This window comes from Geospiza fortis, unplaced genomic scaffold (assembly GCF_000277835.1).
Source record: "Geospiza fortis unplaced genomic scaffold, GeoFor_1.0 scaffold366, whole genome shotgun sequence".
NCBI classification, from domain to species: Eukaryota; Metazoa; Chordata; class Aves; order Passeriformes; family Thraupidae; genus Geospiza; species Geospiza fortis.
The window spans coordinates 582,660-603,993 of NW_005054342.1; positions in this window are offsets into that span (position 1 = coordinate 582,660).

A 21,334-nucleotide genomic window follows, 5' to 3' on the forward strand; every position below is an offset into this window, starting at 1 on the left:
AAATCATTTTTTTCATATAATGTGCCAAATATGCCATTGGAAGTAGGCATTGAAAATGAAAGTGCAAAGTATTTTTGCTTTGCAATATTCCAATTTTCAATTTAAAATGCAGAAATTTTGCCTTGTTATATAGTTGAAACTTGAGTTAGAAGGGTTCAGAAAACTTCCACAGTACAATATTTCCCTGCATTTTCATAAAGAGGAGAATAATATCAAGTAATAGGTAATAATATGTGTACTAAAAGAGTATTTTTACCACACTCCTGTGCTGCCTACATCTTCAAATTTATTTTCTGTTATATTTTGTGGAGTTTAACTGGAATTTGAGATGGACTTACAAATGCTCGGGGATTTATTTTGTCCAAAGAATTTTCATAGACTAACATTGGCTTGGTAGAGTGTGTTGGAGGGAAAGTCATGAGATGTTTTTCTTTTATACCTGATCAACTGAGGTAATCACTTGTAATTATGTTCTGGTTTGAAAACAAAACCAGTAGGAGATCCCAAGTCAGAAATAAAATTTACTAGGAGATGGGAAAAGGAAAACCAAAATACATGCAATAATACAAAAGAAAAACCCCTGACAAAGTCAGAATACAACTTGACACTCTGTTGGTCAGGATGTTGGTAGCAGTCCAGTTGGATTGATGGGCACAGTTCAAATGCGGTTCTGTCGGAGCAGTGATGCTTGTAGAAAGGTTGTAGTCATCCTATGCAGATCCAGTGGAAAAGACAGCCATTCCTCTGGGAATCCAGTTGAAAGACTGACTGCTCTGTCCCAAAACCCAGATTACATCCAGGTGGACATGCTTAGCTCCTCCCTGCTGGGCAAAGCATCTCACAGCAGGCTATAACCATTCTGTGAGTCATGAGGCGGGTCCTTGATTGCCTAATAAACAGAAATGGCTCCTGAAGGGAGTTATCTCTGAGTCATGTGGAAAGGCATTGATGGACCCATTAACAGGAGATAAGGAAGAAACAATGCCTCTCCTGGTTTCAACAGCTCTTGAGGATGGGAATAGAATGCATCTTTATATTGTAACCCAGGACAAATTATGATGCTCAATCAAAAGCAAAAACAAGCTTCAATGACTCACCTAGGTAAATATGGCTACATATTATTGGTTCTTTTATAGCCTGATAGAAAAATAATCACACTGTGGATATATCTCTCTGTAAGTAAAAAATATCAATTTTTTTGTCCTTTTTTGGGTTATATAATTTTGTGCATCCGAGTCTTCAGGGAGATCACAAAATTCCCTCTATCAGTTAGGATTCTGCTGGACTAAGAATGCCCTTTTAAAAGATACTAATTGGTTGCACAGCATTTATTGTCCAGTTGCCATGTAGGCTCACTTCTCAAAACCACAGGATATTTAGTTTTGGAGGCTTTGTCTAATTGAGTAATCAATACCTACTTCTGTGCAAGGGCATCAGGCTTCGCTCCTTAACTGAGTTATGTCCGGCTGATAAAAGAGGTTTTGAGCCTTTTTTTTTTAGATAATCAATTTGCCCAGCAAGTAGGGTGGATACACAGAGCGCCCCAAAGAAATATGTGAACATAATGGAACACTGACGAAACGTCTCACTTATTTTCTACTTCAATATTTTGTACAAACTATTGTACTTCAATATTTTGTACAAACTATTTTTATTGCCAATCATGATTTCATATGATTGTAAATAATGAAGATGTGTTCCTGTGAATTTTTTTAAATAAATATTTGCAATGTGAAGGTTAGGGGTAGATTTGCTGCCTCTAGTAGTTAATAAGAGCTATTGTTGATATAAGTGAGCATTACATTACAGTCTGAGAAGTCCCCACTGATTAGCCAGGCTGTCGCAGTCCAGGGAAGAGACCCAGATGCCTTTAGGGGCTCCTCAGGGATGCTGTGAGAACTGAAAGCACATGATACATGGTTAGTAAAAAGTGTTAATTCTCTATATTGTGAATAGGAAAAAAAATGCAGAAAGGACAAAGGAAATTAAAGTATTGCCATCGACTTTTTGTCCAGAATATAGCAGGGTTTTTTTATGAACTGGAGTATTTTGATTTTTAATTCATAGAAATACTATACAATGGAAAGCGTTATTAAATCTAAATAAAAATAAGGCTGTGTTTAAAATATTTCAATTAAATTACTGATTTTTAATTTAAAAATATTTTAGACTAATATTAACTAAAAATGCTATACAATGGAAAGCGTTATTAAATTCAAATAAAAATAAGGCTGTGTTTGAAGTATTTCAATTAAATTCCTGATTTTTAATTTAAAAAAATATTTTAGACTAATATTAACTAAAATGGGTTAAACTAATGCATTAGAATTTGAGTGAAAGTGGGTAGGAGACAATGATACTATGCCTAATTTCTTTGAATAATTAATATACTTTATATAAATTGAAATACATTTCCTAATAAGTTACAAACAGAAAAAATAAATCTAACTTATTCATTGTTGTTTTGTATATCTAGTAACCCTTCAGCTGTTCAGTAAATAAACACAGGAGGAACTTGCTGCTTTTGCAATATATTGGTAAATAATGCTTTTTAGTTATGTATATAATAAAATAAATTATGAACATCAAAATAACATGCTTACAAATATATTTTATTATGACTCACATACATAATTACTTGAATAAGTGAGGGATTTCTGAGATGTGATTTTTAAAATTGTAGTATTTAAATTATACGAATAGGCTGATAACCAAAAGAAATTAACAAGTGGATTCAGAATGTTTTGGTGGGAAGGGGGGCAAAGAACCTGCAACACAGAACCTCCAGATCTAGATTTTTCCAATTTGGAGCCAAATGTTACATGTGATTTTCTCTGAAAAATTCAAAGCGCATTAGCAGCATTCATGATATAAAAAAGAAAAGCTTAATAAATGTTTATCACACAGAGTAAGCACAAGTGGGTAAAACTACAGTCTGATTATTAATTAAGACGGTTTGCTAAATATGTCTTCTTAATTTAGTCAAGTGGGTTTCACTTTCAAAACATTTGCTATGAGAAAAGGAAGATTGAAGTTCAGCGTAAGTGGGGCCGTAATTCTGCAGGCAGTGAATGGCTGCTTGCGAGCTGAATAGAGCCGCAGATAACAGCTTCTGCAATTAGATCAGTGCGTGTCTCGAGTATCTGGAGCCATGCATTGCTCTGAAATTGTTATTAAAATGTCTTCCATTGAACTGCAGGTTATATGAAATCAATGGGTATTTAACTGTATGATAAGCATTACCTGCAGAGTTTATTTCCTTTAAAAGCAGTGTGAGTGCTTTTTAAAATGAATTTATTTAAAATTTATTTAAAATACACAGATCTGATTACTCACTTACCAGGCTGTTTGAGTGGACCAGATGGAAAAGAAGGGACCAAGGAAGTTAATACAGACAGGCTCTGAAATCAAAAGAGATATGGATAAGGGTGAAAGAAAACAATTATTCATCTTTCCAAATTAAGAGACAGTGGTCACTCAATAATTTTAGAAAGACGTGGTTAAAGCAAGCACTTATTTTTTTGTGCTGTGTAATCTGGATTGCTTAGAGAGCAATGCAGGATACAGATGAATTATCTAAGGGAGGACAGATTCATAATTGCTTGTAAAATATGACACTAAATATGAGAATTTGAAGAGAAAAGAGTGTGGGAAGGAAAACTCCAAGGAGATGGTCCAGCTAGACATATGTTATAATATTTTCCTTGAGTCATCCATCCCTTGATAGTCGTTGCAAGGGACCTATTGTTTTCATGGATAGACCAGAGCTGTAGACAAGCACAGGTAATAGCAAATTCTGAGATATACATGAATGCCATGAATGCTATCACTCTGAATAAATCTGAGTGTTACTTGGCATGCTGTGAAGTGATGGGCCTCTGAGCATGCAAAAAATATTACTATCTATGCAAGTAATTTAATTGCCCTTGGAGAATGTCTGGGATTACAAAATCTCTCAGAAATGTTTACTTTACTCTCGCAACTACAACAAATGTTGACTATTCAGGTTGTAAAAAACCCACTCCTTAAATGATCTAATCATGCAAATTTTTCTAAAAAATCTTTCTGTGTCTTAATAGATCAGCAGAAGCCACCACCGCTACGTTTTATGATAAATGCACCAAAGCAGGATTTACTGCGGTGTCCTCCCTGTTGGTAGTCAGTGTGTGCCAGGCACTATTCCAGTGCTCAGAGTATATGTGTAATTTCAATTGATTATTCCTTGGCAACTGCAGTGTGATGCTCATGTGGGGTGTTGCTGATGAGAACCATAACATATGTTTCATGGAAGAAGCAGGTTGTGTTCTGACACTTAACCAGAGAGATGCAAGTGAGCATATTTTATACTACAATTATAGAACACATGATTTTGATTTATTTTAGTACTGGACCTTTAACCAAAAGAGTTAAATATTAATAGTTTCATAAAATACATTCTGAAAAGCTGTGCAATTGATAACGCATACTTTAGGCTTTCAGTGCTGATTTTTTTACCCATACTATTTTTTTAAATAGTGTTTTTTTATTTCCTCTTTAACTCCCTCAGCATTTCTACATTTTCTAAGCTGTAAAATCAGAACAAGATCTTTAGAAACATTCTTGGTGTGAAAAGGAAACAAAAAAAGATATACTCAGAAAGTTGCTTGCTTATTTTATCTCTTATGTTTCCAGCAAGGAAAGGGAAAAGAGGTGGTCCCAGTTTATTGCCGTTGAGGAAGTTTCAGTGGGTTCATTCTTTTATTCTTTCAGTTTTTCAAATAAGACATTTTTTTAAAATTTATTTTTTTCATCATGGAGAGTGAGAGCAGAAATGGAAAGAACAGTAAACAGCAGTACTTGAACAGTGAAGGAACAAAGGAGATAGTGACATATTCAGGATTTATGATTTATTCAGCCAGAACATCTGAAAAGCTCAGATATTATTGGAGCATCAAATTTAATGGTTTCAGGAGCTTGGCTTTTTGAGGGCTGAGTCTCTGTGAAAAACATGGTCTTCAGAGGCATACTGGAGGTGCTAAGCTATGAGTGTTGGTGAATGCATGGACAGTTACTTTGGTGCCCATGAAGAAACTAAGCTGTCTTGACAGTCCTGTCCCTGGTGTGAAAGGGCACACAGTCTGGCTGGTGCTGGTGTCAGGAACTATATGGGGAAGAGATAGTGGAAAAAAAATTCCATGAGGCTTGGAAAATGTATGTATTGCTGCAATCAAAACTTTTGATTTTGTATTATTAATTAGTGACTCGTTGTAAGGCTTAAGTTTTGTTTAGAATAAAAAAAAAAAGCAAATAATCTTTTCTAGAGAAAATGAGTAGTCTGTTCTTCTTGATTAGCAATCAGGCAAAATAACATTAACATCCAGACACCCAGGAGATGGTTTTGTTCAGCTCTTTTCAGGCAGAAAAAACCCTCAAAAATCATAGTATAATGTTGTCAAAACAAAAGAAAACTGAACAAAACCCCCCCTTGAATCGACAAGAGTTATTAGAAGTAGAGCAGAAACTGCTGACATTATTCCAGCCTCCCAACACTACAGCATGGTGCACCTTGTCCTGCGGTTTGTGGGTGGGACTGTCCTGTCACACCAGTGTGGCAGGAAGGACAAGGGAAAGGTGTTTGTTTAGCATCTTACATGATTTTAAATAGAATATATAAATTGAGAAATGTAAGTGCCTTGGGAAAAATAGGTTCATAAAACAGATTTGGCTTGAAAAATTATTGTTCTGTAACGCATCCTGGTGGCGGTGCTTCACAGCCAGCTATGGATGAATGCCCAACATGGATCTAGCAAAGAACTTCTCTCTTTACCACCCTCATTTACAATGCCTTGAAACGGTGCTTTCAGCTCTTTGCAGAAATGTCTGCAGACTAAGGAATATATTCATCAGGAAGTTACATGATTCTCCTTTCAACCTGACAATCATTTTCTTAGAACATCTGTTTGGTTTTATTGTACTTCTGACATTTTTGGCTGACATTTTCTTGGTTTTCTGTATTTTAAATGTGAAAATTAGTTAGCAAGTGAAAAACTAAGTATAACAATTCTTATTGATTCAAAACATATATTTTCTGTTTTTACTTTCTATCAAGTGATTAGATTTTATAGATTTTGTGCAACCACATATTTAAACCCTGCGATAGTTTTTAAGAAAACTATTACAAAATTAAGATTGGGAAATGTATTACGCTTCTGCTTTGGATAAATATTGTCACAGTAGAAGGTGTTGCCATAGTAGCTTAAGAGGTTAATATTTGAATGGAATACTGGCATTCTTTTATTAGTCTAATTATTATAGGTGAAAAAGTTGGAAAAGCTTTCAGGTTTACAGAAATCTTCCTATGTGACTGAATTTATATTTATTCTAACAAATTATCTAATGTAATGAAGAAAAGCAGTGTCTTTCTGGACAGATCCTGTCTATAGTCTACTAAGGTACATTAGTTATTTTCCTTTACATGCTGATTCTTACCGAAGGAAACAGAGCTGCTATGTATCTGTTCTGGATTCATAAACGTTTAACAGGTAGATAAAGAGGGTAGGAGGACACGATAATTTTTAAATTGTAAGAATACGAAAGTTACCAATTTTGACAGCCGAACTGTTGTTATTTTTCTCATGAAATGAAAAGGAATGAAAATTGACTTGACAAAGGTTTTAAATACTACAATATTATTTGGGATAATCAAATCTGATCCTAACTCTGGAGAGTTACATAAGAGTCTAGCCAGAGTGACTGAGTGATTAAAATGAGAGATGAAATTAAATGACAGTAAATGCAAAATAATGTATATGAAAGAAGCAAAATATTCAAGTATTCAGAGATTCAGAGATTTTTTTCAGGAAAAATAATTTTTACTAACTGTAATCTCTGAAAATATCATGTGAGTATTCAACAATAATTCAACACGTACACTAGGATACTTTCAGGAAAACAACAATGAATGAGTAGAAAATGTGCTTGTGTGTATTGCAATACAGATCAGGAAATACCAGAACCTCCTAGTAATAAAAAGTACCTCAAATTTCTGTCTAAATGTGGATTTTTTTTTGTTTTTCTGGGCATTCTCCATTCACTACTGCAAGAGATAGGCCAAATATTTCTTTAGCCTAAAATACTATCTCATTTTAGAATTTCTTACATTATTTAAAATGAATTATTTTAAAAAGATTATTTTAAAAAGATGTACTAGATTATTGCATGATAATGGACATGTTTCCTCTCAAGCATGCAGAAGCATGGTGATTTAGATCAGTTGAAAACTCTCACCCTCCACCTTTTTTTACCTTGGAAATTGCTTCCAAACATTTGCCAGCTATTGTACCTTTATTTGCTCATTTTGAATTCTGGTTTATGGATTTACTAAATTCACTCCTCTATTTCCCCCATGGTTATAGCTATTCTATTCTCAAATAAGGAAAAACTGTTTTCTTTGTAAACTTTCCAATAAAGTCTTCTCAAATGTATCAGAGGAATAGCTCAGACAAAAATTTCTTTAACTTACAGACACTGAGAAGATAAAGTACTTAAGAAACTCCAAAAGACAGTTTGACACCACCAGTCCTATTTATATAGTTAGCCTACTTGGAAAAGACACACTGAAATCAGGAGATTTTCTGAAGAATTAATTTAGGAGTTACTATTACTCATCATGTTTTTGGGGCTTTTTTCTTCACTAAATCATAAGATGTATATGTCTGACTAATTCTTTGGGGAGAAGGACTGTTTTTATAACTAAAATGGGGAGATTAAGCCAAGAAAACCCAAGTTCTGACTTATGAGGTCATGGGGTGTGAAGACCAGGATACAACTTTGAAAACGGACAGATGTGCATTTATTGCATATACTCTATTTAATAGGTCACTCAGAATTTCCTGAAGAATTCTACTCTTCATGTTATCATTTCTTTTCTGACAATAAAATTTGTTAAGATGTGCTTCCATGTTATACCTGCTGCTTTGATAAGAATTAATCTTTACAGAGATTTTCCTAAAGAATTTCATGTGTTATCAGAAGACCAGAATTTTTATGTAACCTAATTCATAATTCTGACCCAGTCTCATAGAAAGAAGTTTCTGCTGAAACTGATGAAGAACAAGATTTTCCAGCTTCAATTTCCAGCTATATAGATAGCATTCAACATTCCTCTTCAGCATATCCTGCTCTTTTTCTCCTCTCCATGCTGTGTTAGGTCTTTGTAATTATTGTTTCTACAGTGTTAGAGCTGCCCAACTCCCTGAGTGATACAGCTGAATGACGCAATGTGGCAAATCAAGTGAAAGCTGAGATTTAAGCATGGCTAGATCTTGTCATGTTTTCCTCGACTTAGTGGGATCCCCTACCTCCTTTCATCCTATATGTGTTTGGGAGGTACAGCTGCTGCATGACTCCTACAGCTGAATGATGATAATTTTCTATCTCTTCATGATCTCATGCAATCATCACTTTAAAACCACTTGAAAATGCATGTGAGATGAAAGGGTGTTATATTTTCGGGAGCATTTCACTGGATAAACTGATTCTTGGAGAGTTTAAGTGACACAGGTTCACCAACAGACAGGAAATGCCAAAGCTGGTGTTTTCAAACTTGAAAAATACATTAAAGATTCAGAGTGCTAAAACATAGTCACCAATTTTTATGATGTTACATGGTCTGTATGTCCTTTCTAAAGTTTTTGAAAATACTGGTCAAGGAATCTTACTTTTCTTTTCTTTTTCTTTTTTTTTTAATCCTGTCTTTCATGCACCTCTTATCCGTTTGTACTGGACCTTAACATCAATAACATTTTTTCTGCAATGCTTATGCATCAATGAAATCCAGGAATTTTAATAAATACTAATGCAGGTCAGGGATTTCAAGCAGAACCTATCTTGAGGATTGGTGTGTGATATAATTCTTATTTTGACTTTGAATGAACAGTGTAATGACACAGCATTGTTGCCATTGTCTTTTCCTAATCTGCAGCAGGCAAATGGTACCACAAGATACTATTTCACTCATTAAAGGGCAATTATTCAAATCAGAAAATCTGTCTCTTGTGCTTTTAGAATGCCCCAGAGAGGATATTCCTGATGAGAATTGTACAGATGCTCAATGAGAGGAAAATCAGAAACATACTCCATATTTTTGGAACTAGGCCAAACTATTTCTGTTCTTCTGAACTGGGACTGAGATTACTGGTGCTGTTATACAAGTATTCACTCAGAGGGTGGTTTATATATAATATACAGCATAATTTCTAGGCTATTGCTGCCAACTGGGGAGTCTTCCAAAGAATTATATCTCAAATACTGAATTACATTTGAATAGGATGCATTTCCCTGTTATTTCCCAATACATCCATATTCCATCTTGCCTTTTTAATTAGTGAATATACTGACTGTATATGTATTATTATAATTACCTCTGCCAGTCTGCATGCTTTTAATTGTGGATGAATTATTTCCATCATCTCTCCCTAATTGTAGAAGTCTGTGTTTATTGCAATTACTACTGACTGCTGGAAAATCCTGAGTCTCAGCCTCTGTCATATATATGGTTGTGATATTGTTTGTTAGACACATCCTATTCTTTCCGCTTTATCTCAGCCTCACTGAGATTTTGATATTTTTGTTAATGTCTGTTGTGACAGTAACAAGCTTTAAGATTCCTGTGTTTTTCTCCTATAAGAATACAAATATCCCTGGATAAAGCATTTTTAATTGTCCAGTTATCTAGATTGGCTTCTGATATAGCAAGAAGTACAAAGGACATTATCAGTAATGGTGCCTTTGTCTCATCATCTAACATCATCAGGCTGTAATATGTTTTATAATAATTAATATTTATGGCCATAAAATAAAACACAAGAAGTTTCACCTCAAGATGAGGAGGAATTTCTTTACATTGTGTGTTGCAGAGCACTGGAATAGGCTGCCTAGGGAGGTCATGGAGCGTCCCTCTCCAGAGACAGTCAAAACACACCTGGATGTGTTCCTGTGTCACCTGTTCCAGGTGACTGCTTTGGGGGGGGGGGGGGGGGGTTGGATGATCTCCAGAGGTCCCTTCCAGCCCCAGTAGATCTGTGATTCAGTGAAAGGTTATACAGCCTTTTCTGAAAGAAATATAATATAATCAAGCACCCATTTTATAAATGATCATGCTAGGAAGATGGTGTTTATATTAATTTTGAAAATTGAAAAACCAAGGAAAGCTCTGATTTGTCTAAATGTAAGTTCCCCAGTTGAAAATGACAAACCAGCATTCATCAGGGTTCTCTTACTGATCTGTGCTACTATGTATTACTCCTACTTTTCAGGTACAGCCTGACTGTATTTTTGAAACTGTTTTCTTCTTGGCTCCACATTTAAATTGCCAGAATGCATCAAAAAAGGCTTATTACTGTTTTCATACTGAGATTATATTGTTCAGAGCTAGAAACTGGCTGTGCATCTGGTTAAAATGTCAGCATTGTGATTATCTTCTTGTTATTTCCCATTACTTTTGTAAACATCTTTCCTATGAGTTTTTCCAGTCTAAAGGGTAAGTTCTCGTAAAGAATGAATAACACTTTCTCTTTTTTTTTTAATATTTTTAATACTTTAGATCCTTTGTGCTACAAAACAAATCTAAGTATAAAAAAAAAGCTCCTCTTCCTCCTCTGTCACCATCATTCATGGCAGTTAATGTGGCAATTGGAAAAAATTATTGCTTACATACAGATCCAAATTGTAGCAGTCAATGATGCAACCAGTACCTAATTGTAATTTCTCAACATAATGAGCTCTTTATTTTCTTGGTCTGGACAATTCAAGCAAAGCTATTCTACCTTTCATAGTGACTCGTAATGTAAGACTTGTAACCTTCAGTTAAAAGTTTTAGCTTCAAATGGATTACAATTACTCATGTAATTGTGGAATTAAGTAAAAGTTGGATGACGTCTCAGTCCTGTTCCATGACCTGACCTTCCTGGGGAAAGTGAGAGAGAGAAAAAATATCAAATGTGTAACCTGTTGTTTTGTTGAACTTGAATTATTCTGTGAAAGCTATAAAAGATGAAGAAGCAACTACAGTCAGAGGAACAACTTGGAAAAATATAAGATTTAAAAAAATTGGTAAAGAAGGTGAAGATGAAGCTGGCAGGATTTTATTCTGGTCTTGAAAATTTTGTCCTTAGTGGGTAAATAATTCAAATTTAAAAAATGAAACAAATGTATTTGTTTTTCTGTATATATTTTTTAGTTTTGAAAAAAAAACAACCAACCCTCTTTACAATATTTTAAGAAAATTTGCTTTAAAAATACAATGCTCACTGACAATCACAAAAAGTCATATTTATATGTGAAATAAATATAAAAAAATGAATAATATTATTTTGATTTATGTGTTAACATATTTAAATATCTTGGAAAGTTGTAGAAAGGAATATCTGAGGTATTACGTGACTTTTTACTGTAATTGAGGAATTTTGATAATTAGAAATGGAAACAAGTCCAACATCTTGAATAAATAGCTTTAATAAAGAATAGAAATACTAAACATTAAATCATTTGAGAAAGCAGAATAGAGAATGTTTGGCATTAAAAAAAAGTAATCAATGATGGTTTCCTTTTCCAGTGGCTATTCAGCCATATGGAGAGATTGAATTTTCTGAAAGTGTTATGGCCAGTCTTTAAGTGCTTCAGAATTTAGGGTAATTTCTCTCAGGAATCTTTCTTAGCCTTCCACAAGTGTGTAAATCCACAAATTCCATAAAACATATGATTGAAGTAGTCAGCCATATATAGTTAGAGATAAGCAGAAAAACTTACATTAATGCTAAGTAATTTTCTAATACTTTAGCTACTTCTCCACAAACCTCATTTTTTGTTTTTGTGAGCCCAGCATCTTCAGGGAGATATCACAGATCTGTTGAGTGCTCCTGTTATTTCCACTTGGTGTGTATATTTGTGTGATAGTGTTGCACAGAAGGGACTAAAATGTATTGTGTTCTAAATTAGCTCTATAAGGCTCATTTTGTCTCTGATTATGGTGGTTTTTCTACTGTAACAGACTTTTTGATTAAAAAATTGCCAGATTTAATACAGTTTCTTCTTAAAGAAGAATTGTAATTAATAAACTGAGAGAATTTCTGAATGATGTTTTATGTGAGATCTTGACTTTTTGAGTTGATCCTTCTCAGTTCTCTTCTTAAGGAAGGATTTAGACTGCCAGTTATTTCCATTTTTCTCTCACTTTCCCTTTGTGGTCTTCAATGTTTTATACCTTGCTGGGACTTGTGCATTTGGTGGAAGGTTTCTTAATTAATCCCAAATCCGCTTTTTTCCCTTAATATAACAGTCTTGACTTAGTCATTGAAATGAATCACAAAATGAGTAAAATATTCTAAAGCATTTTAGTGCATTTTATAAAAAAGTACCAAAGTTTTCAGATAGACGATCTGCAGTGTCAGATCCCAGTTTGAAGGAGGAAGCCTCCAGAATATATACAGATCCAAGTTCTACAGGAAACTAAAAAAAGAAATTTGTGTAGGATGTGCAGCTAAAAAATGCACAAAAAAGGTGCTTTTTGACAAGTTTATACTTGGAAGGAAAACTACATATAGGCAGACTTTCAGGGCTCATCCACTGATTTCTTTGTACTTGCAGTCAAAATTTCATGGAATGTAGTTCCACTGATTTGTATTTTGCCCATGAAACTGTAGCTATGAATGAAAGTACACTCTGCTTCTCTTCAGTATCCAGTTCAACCTTAATTTTTTTCAAAGTGATTGGGAAAAGGCTCACAGAGCTTTTTGAAGGCAAACTTTCCCCTCAATGTCCAGGCCTATTTATGGATTTGAACACATACTATGACAGTATTGTTCCTTTGCTTCTCTTTGATGAGTTTTAATTTTTGTGTCCTGACTGTTGCTTCATTGCACTTTACAAGTGTGGTGGCAATTGTGCAGCAGAGCTTCAGAGCACTAAATTTGATGAAATTCTCTCTTGCAGTAGTTCCAGTTCAGGTTTTGGTGCAGACTCAGTTTCATCCTAAAATCATACATCTTCAATTGAAAGAAGAATTGAGCCTTTTTTTCTTTTTATTTTCATGTGCTGCAGTTGTTGTATCAGCAGACAAAAAGCATTCTTGTTGATGAAGATGAGTGTAAGACCAGATGACAAGATTTTTGTGGGTTAAGGTCACAGTGTTTTCACCATCTTAGGAATTCTGTGCATGAGGAGCCACTTCAAAAAGATTTTATCATTACTTTGAAGTAAAGAAAACTTGAAGAGCTTCACAGTGCCTTGTGAGGGTCTCTCATGGATGTCACCTTAGATGTCATCATCCCAAAGGGCAGGTGAACCTCACAATTAAAAATCACAATAGTTCTGAAGTGTTTTTCTGGAGATCTTCTCTCAATTGACAGTTTTCTCCTGGAGACCTTCTCAACACCCAGGTTCTAAGATATTCTGGAGTCTCTTGAGATGCTTGTCAAAACTTTGTAAAGCTTTTCTTTTTTCTTTTTTTCTTTTTTCTTTTTCCCCCCACTTTTAATAGAAAGAAGGAAGACGTCTTAGGCAAAGAGTAAAGGATAAAGAATTGTCAACAGGGCAAGACTACTTTTGCCCTTGCACCTTCTAACAGCAGGGGTTTGTTAATTCTTCTTGTGCTTTCTCAACTATATAGAAAGTAAGCTCCTTACTCACAGTTGATCTGACTTTCTCTCCATCCTGCTGCTTTGAGTTCTCATGAGTTTTTGTAAGTCTAGAATCACTTGCAGAAGTCCTATCTTCAAGTTATGAATATTGTCCTTTACACTCGGCTGTCTGCTGATTGTTAGTATCTATTTTCTTCTGAAAATATTTTATACTTTTACAAATAAAGTAAATCCTTACATTTTCTGTCTGTATATATATATAAAAATATATATTAATCTGGCTGCAAGTAAAACTGAGGAACGAAATTATGAAGAAGGAAAAATGAAGTGCCTATGATATACCTATACCTCAAATAATTTTCTTCTAGAAAAACAAAAGAGGAACAGAAGAGTTCTTGAGGGCTCCTTCTTAGTTTAAATTTACTGGGAAAGGGAAATTGAAAAAAAAATTTGCATTCTGATTGTGTTGTATACAGTACACAACACATGAATTTTCTCACACCTATATGTATAAAAGGGATAAAACCTTCTATATTTTTTAGTACTCTGACCCAGCCCAAACCATTACTGCATTATAGGCTGACCTTGTCTGATTAATAAACATTATTTCCTTGATTTACAGTCCAAGATGGTTAATTCATTCTTGGTTTATCTATGTCTTGTTACATTTACCTATGTTCTTGTTACATTAAGAATTTAAACTGCAACCTATTTTGTGGCCTGAATTTACCCAAAGATTTGTTAACCTGAATAAAAATGTTTGCAGAAAAACCTGGCTTAATTTGGTCAGAATGAATACAGTTTGGTGGTGCCCTCATTGCTCCTAGCATGAATTTAAGTTGCTGTTCTCCCTCACTACCCTTTCTCTTTTTTAGTTGATCAGACCACAGTTGTAGCAAATGTTTCTCCCTGTGTCAGACGTCTCTCACAGCACAATCAATACATTTCATGGTGTGCGTAGATCAGACAATGTTCAGTTATTAGAGTGAAAAGGAGAAAGTATTCATGAATCTGAAACGCTTTTTAAGTCTAAGAGAAGACTGCTGAGGACCAAAATCTTTTGCCTCACACAGTTCCCTTCACTGTGTCTTCAGTTTCTTTCTGGTTTAGTCTTTCTGTGTTTGTTTTCTTGTTGACTTCTCTGCTGAATAGCTATTTGTTTTCTCAGTGTTTAAAAAAAAATTAAATCTGAGATTTTTTTTGTGGTGTGTTCCTATTCACTGAAGTCAACACTATAATGTTATAGTGGTGTTTAGGACGTATGTAAACAAGCACAATTGCATCTCTGTTCAGCTGTACAGTGGGAAAAAACCTCTAAAGAAGGCCATAACTGGATGCAGTTTAGTAAAAAAAAAAAAAAGTGTGGTGAGTTTTCATAAATTGGAGGCACAATAATGATAGACAAGATTCAAGGGGTCAGTTGTCAGATCTGTGCTAGGAAGTTTAATGACAATAAGAAAGTGGTTACCATTTGAAACAGTGGGGTGGTCCCTGGCTCTGAGCTGATGCAATTGAAAAAGAGACCAACATTTATGTTGTAAGGCAAATGGGGGCTTTATTGCTCCTTCTCAGAGCAAGGGTTTAGCAGATAACCATGAAAAATAGTGCTCGTGAGAATGGTATCTTTATGCCGATAAATTCTAGAATACTTTAAAAGAGTAAGTGAACTGAAAATGTACTAGTTAGAATGGAAAAGAGCTAAGTTTGAAATGGCAAATTTTTAATGTTTAGTTCCTGTTTTCCTTTTTGGCTTTCAGCTGTGTGACAAATCACCACACAGTTCCAACGTGGAAATCCAATCTTCATGTATTTTGTAGTCTATTCAGAGTGTAATACATTGTTAGGAGCATGCGAGGGATGACTCCAATATTTATATTTGTCGTCTACTTCAATGAGTGTATGCATTCCCTATAACTGAGATGTAGGGTAGGCTGCTCTCTGCTATTTTGAGGGTGTAAACTGTGGAAATAGTTTCTTTCCAACCATAAAGAAGGTTACAAAATAAAAAGGAAAAGATGGAAGCTTGGAAGAAACTATTTTTAGAGAACGATGTTACTCACTGTATTCTCAAAAAGCCTTTCTTCCAGAGGAGAAAAAAAAATGTTGAGAGATAAAACCACAACACAAAGAGTATCTGAAATGAAATACAGAAATGAGAACATAGACCTCTAATATTGGGCTTTAAATTAGTCACCATGGAAGTCGGCATCAGTATATAAGGAGAATTTAAATTTGAGTTAGCAGAGCAAATCTGCTGTGACAGAGGACATAAAAATTCTGCTTGTGTTTTCTATAGATCTTCATTTTTTTTTTACTGTGAACTCATGGCAGAAAGAGACATTCAATAAAGAATTCAATCTTATATTTTAGCAGTTTAAATTGACAAAAGATAAATGAAACCAATTTACTATGTATTGGATTCATTGAATATGGTTACAACCAGTGGTGAGTCGTCAACTAGACTTGAACTGCTATTTCATTACATAGGAAAACAGGGATCTAAGAGACCTTGGTCATACTCTTTACTCCCAGCTATTACTGCCATTCACAGTTATATTTTCAAAAAATAAACTATCAAAATATTTTATATTATTTTGTTTACTTTTTTCTTTTTACCTAGAGGGGTATTCCTGCTCCTTACCATGTTTGTGACTAGAAAAGTTCTAAGATTCAGCTGGAATGCATTCAGGTTCACTTCATAACAATCTGTTCCTATCCTTCTCTTAATGACTTTCCTTGCTTCTCCTTCCTTGGTGCTGCAGAAAGCCACTGCTTACCTGTTAGAACTTGTTTAGATAGACCATAATTATTCAAATTCCAAACATAATTTCCTCCCCTGCCTGTTTTCCTGGCAGGTTTAGGAGGTTCAATATTTTAACATTGCATAGGCATCAGTGACACAGATGTGTGACCAGTGATGCTTTCATCCTGCTCTGTGTGTCTGACTGGAAAGCATAAGTAGATGTTGGCCTTCAACACAGTGCACTACCAGTGGCAAAGAATGCATGTGAGACGGACGGTCTTGCAGGCTGGAGACCTTCCTGAGACTTGAAAGATCCCAAGTCCTGGGTCGTGAAAAGCACTTTGGAGCTCACCTGGAGCAGGTGAGCTCAATCTTTCATGTTTTGAGGGTCTTGTTACTCTTTTGATATGGTATTTGTACTTGAACAATTCACCTGAACATTTTGCAAAAGCAGTGAGAGTTGCATACAAACTGTATTATCATCTTAGTGTGAATTTATTGCATTGATTTTTTGTATTAATAGTACATGAAATAGTGCCCCCTGAATAACATCAAAAACAATACAATAGCTAAATGACTTAAAGAGCAACTGAGTGTTTGTTTGAATGCTTAGTTTATGGTGAATAGTTTAATCTAATGTAAAAATCACTTTTTTTTTTTCTGCAGGGATTAAATTAGGTTCATTTTGTCTGTAAAGATCAATTGCTACGCTTTTATTCATTATTCCATACAAAAAACTGAGTACCTTTACTGAATGCATGCCTAAAAGACCGGTGAATATATACTTTTAATATGAGAAAGTTTGAAGTACATGCATTTGCTCAGAAATCTGGACATCACAGTAGGAAGATGAAAGGGCACAAAAGAATACACACAGTTTTATGAGCAACAAACTGTACAGAGAAGTGTACCTTGAAATATTGTTCTAAGTAACTTGTCACTGTCCTTTAATGTAGGTAAAAAAGAGCATCTCTAAAAAAATAACTATGTCTTTTCTAAAATGACATCTTTTCTGTCTGACACTTTGACATGTTGGTGCAGTTATTCTTCCTTTACCCTTTAAGTGCCCTTAGCTTAATTTAACCTTGAAAGTACTATTGGCATAGCAACACTTTTAAAGAAAGCATCAAAGTTTCCAGTCTTTCTGCAGTTTAAAGGTTAATTATGCACACTGCCCATGCCTGCAAGCAGCCAGGCTTTGTATGCTATTCTGGTGTAAAGCTGAAAAGTACAGTTGAAAGAGGATACACATTTTAAAATAAAACCTGTGAAGTCCCCCTTTTCCATTCAAACAGCCTGCACTGTCAGTTTAGCTAACCTTTGTTTGCCTGTCACTGTGTTCCCATGATTAAATGTGAAGATTATAATCATTAACCATGCTGGGGGTTCACTGTGGGTGGAATTTTGATGGGTGGATGACATTCTGTTTATACGACGAAGTCAAAATCAGACTTCATCTCTTCCAGCTCAACACCCGGAGGTCTCTAGGTTAGCTACCACAGCCTAGATGCAGTCCTGTCACCTGACTTTAATATTAAACACTGCATCCATGGCAGATTGGAAGGTATTTTACTATAGTCTTTAATCTTTGTCTTTCCTTTTAACTGGAATAATCTAGTGGACATAGATGAACTTGATTTGACCTAGAGATGAAATGGTATTAAAAAAATAATAATAAGGTGGGAGACAGAGAGGCAAAGAAGAAGCTCTTGTTGAATGTACAGAAAACCAGAAATTTTTTAGGTCTTCCATTATTTTTTTTCCTTTTTTCTTTTTTTTTTTTTTCCTTTAGGTTAGCAAATGTTTTACATTTTAATTTTCCTTGTGAGATCAGTCCTTACATTTTTTGCTTTAATAATCCTATTGGTGGCAAAAGAAAGTAATGAGGTTGGAAAGTTTTATTAGCATAAGAGATCTTCAAAGCATAAATCTGAAAATAACATTTCTGAAAATGCTGTTGTTATTTTAATTACAATTACACTTCCTCAATGTTAGTTTACTTTCAATGTTAGTTTACTTTCAGACATGTTGAGTATTCCTAATATTTGAATTAGAATCACGCGGAAGGAACACTGAAATCCTTTCTACATAGTAATAAGAGAAAAAAAGCCATACTAATTACTTGTTTGATGTATCTGTTTATTATATGATGTGACATCAATTGTGCATTCACTTTTAGGTATTTTATTTTATCTGTGATGATGTAGCCAGTTGGCTGGTAGAGATTTCACAGAAAGTCATTAAAATTTAACTGCATGCAAGTGATCAGCAAACTCTCCTAAACTTTATGAGATTCACTAGCTTAGCCAATTAAAATAACAGGAAAAAAGATTATGTAAAAAAGAAAAAAGATGTTTATTTATTGGGCAGTTCCTTGAATTTCTCATTAGCTTGGATCATCTTTTTCTCATTTCCTATCAGGCTTCACTATCAGATAAACACATTTCTGAACTATATTGCACCTAGGTCTCAGCGGCTTTCACATGTGTGCTCCAATCTCAGTTTTCCTAGCTTCAGTGTGAAAATATTAAAGCAAATAGAATTTGGAAGGAAATTCTGCCAGGTATTACAGGTATAGCTCAAATGTCAGGTGACTTTTTCTGTCTTTAACAAGTGAATCTTAGAGGGCTAAAGGGCTTGTGCATCAGCACTTGAACCTTTGATGAACTCTGATCTTGCCTTTAGCCATGTAGACTCTCCTTCTCATCACCTTTAACTCATGTTTAAACTCGGTCAGAAGGGGACTGTGCAAAAATAGCTTCAAAGATCCTTTGCTGCTGTTTTCCAAGAAATTTAGCCATTCTAATACTTCATAATATTATTTAACTGTCTCAGAGAAGTGAGTAATCCTAGGAAACCTAAACCACAAATTTCAGTTTGTCCTTTCTCTAAGTTGATTTGAAATCTTTCATTCTAAATGCCTTCAGACGTCTGGTTCCTTTCACAGTTTCTCACACTTGAAATACTGTCTGTGTTGGTCAAGTCACTACCCTTACCTTGCATATTGAAGTGCATATTTAAATTGCACTTCTATCTCAACTTTTTAATAAAATAATTCAATGTATAAAAGTCACATCTTTTACAGATTTGTTTTGCCTTTTGGGGGGCATCTTAGAATATCCTCTATTTGCAGTCAAACCAGTGTGGAAGGATTAATTCCATTGCACAGTATCATTTCAAATATAAAGGTGTAATTGTGCTAAGTGCAGAGAAGTGGATGTCTGAAAAGGGACAGAGTACCTTCCTGTATGTGTGTGCTGTTTGATTCTAATATGGAAGACATGAGTAGCAAACACATATGAAGTTTTGTTTCCTAAAATCCCATGCTGTTCCCAGCATAGCAAGGTATCCCATTTTCTAATAAGTACATATAATGTAGGACAAATACTGAAAACAGCAAAAAATGAAAATTAATCTGAAGATTTCATTAGGACTATTAAATATTTTTATGAGGATGCATTACATTAAACCTGTGTGTTTGTGTAGAGCACTTCTAATATAAATGTCATCCAAAGGAAAAATAGAAGAAACCTGGTCAACATTTTCCATTCAATTAAAGATAATGTTGTAATTATTTCTTCTGTTAATTGGACATGATTCAAAATATAGTGATTTCTAATGTGTATAATGGTTGTAAAATGTTGACAGTTGGAGAATATCTCATTGACATAAAAAAGATTAAGGTAACAGTTTGGAGGCTGTTAAGCTATTAATGATAATGAGTATAAGAAATGTGTAACTAGCAAAGGTGGAATCCCATTTAGCTGTCTTCACAATGAGTCTCCATAAAGTAGATTGAAGGTAAAGAGGTTGTTCTGGATTTCACTGCATGAATTTAGTATCAAGGATAGATAAGTCTCAGTTGGTACTTAATTATTTAAAAGCTTCATATAAATAATTACTGTTGAAATTGAAAACATGTGCACATGGGACCAGAATATAAATATATTTAACGTATCAGAACATATTTTTAAGCCAGCAGCTCAGGGATAAGCTCTTTACCTTTTTCCCTTCTCCCCATCCCTTCTCCCTGAAGTCTTTTTAATGCATTGATGCTGAAATAAAATAAAAACTGTACTATGAACTTCATTCCACCAAAGTATTTGGAGCCTGATCCTGCTTCAGCAGGATCAGATTCTACTGATCTCCCTTAAGTGACATTAGATACAAAATCTTAAAGGAATTTCATTACTTCCAGACTGCTGAAAGATCAGATTATTAGTCAACATTGCGACTCCATATATCCATGTGACTTTCCTTTTCTGTTTATCTTGAAATCCAATAATTATTTTGACTCTTTGATCACCTGTACTATTATAGCATAGTGAAACTGCTACACAATATTGCAACTTATAATGCAGCTGCCAAAATGTATGTAACTAATTATTTTGCCACTTGCACGTGCATTGAACTTATAGGAACTGCAACTGCAGCTCATAGCTAATCTGTTTTATGGCTTAAAATAGACGCTTAATACAATGGGCCCGTTGAATAAAGTAAATTAAAATATTACATAATAACATTTTTCAGAGTAATATGACTTTTTTGCACTTGCTTGTCATAATAAATACTTGACCACATGGTAAGAGTTTATTTGGACCTTTACTTAAACCTTGGAATAAGAGGTATACACAAAGACTAGTTTTACTAGGGGAGTCAAAGAATTCCAGAACAAAATTGATTTTCAGCAAATTAAATTCAGTATTTCTATCCAGCACAAGGGTTCATAATGTTAAAATTATTCAATCTGTTGCAGAAGAGCAAGCAAAGTCTCATAATTCAAATATATAGCTAAAGCCTTTCTCCTACACACAGACCAGTAAAAACTCTATATTGAATATATGAAAACTGGATTTCTAAACTCACTATGGATTAGTTAAGAATTATTAACTTGTGAAAACTTACATAATTCATCTGTTGCCCACACTATTTATGAAGAGAGAACACTAGTCTGCTTTTCTACCAGTATATATTT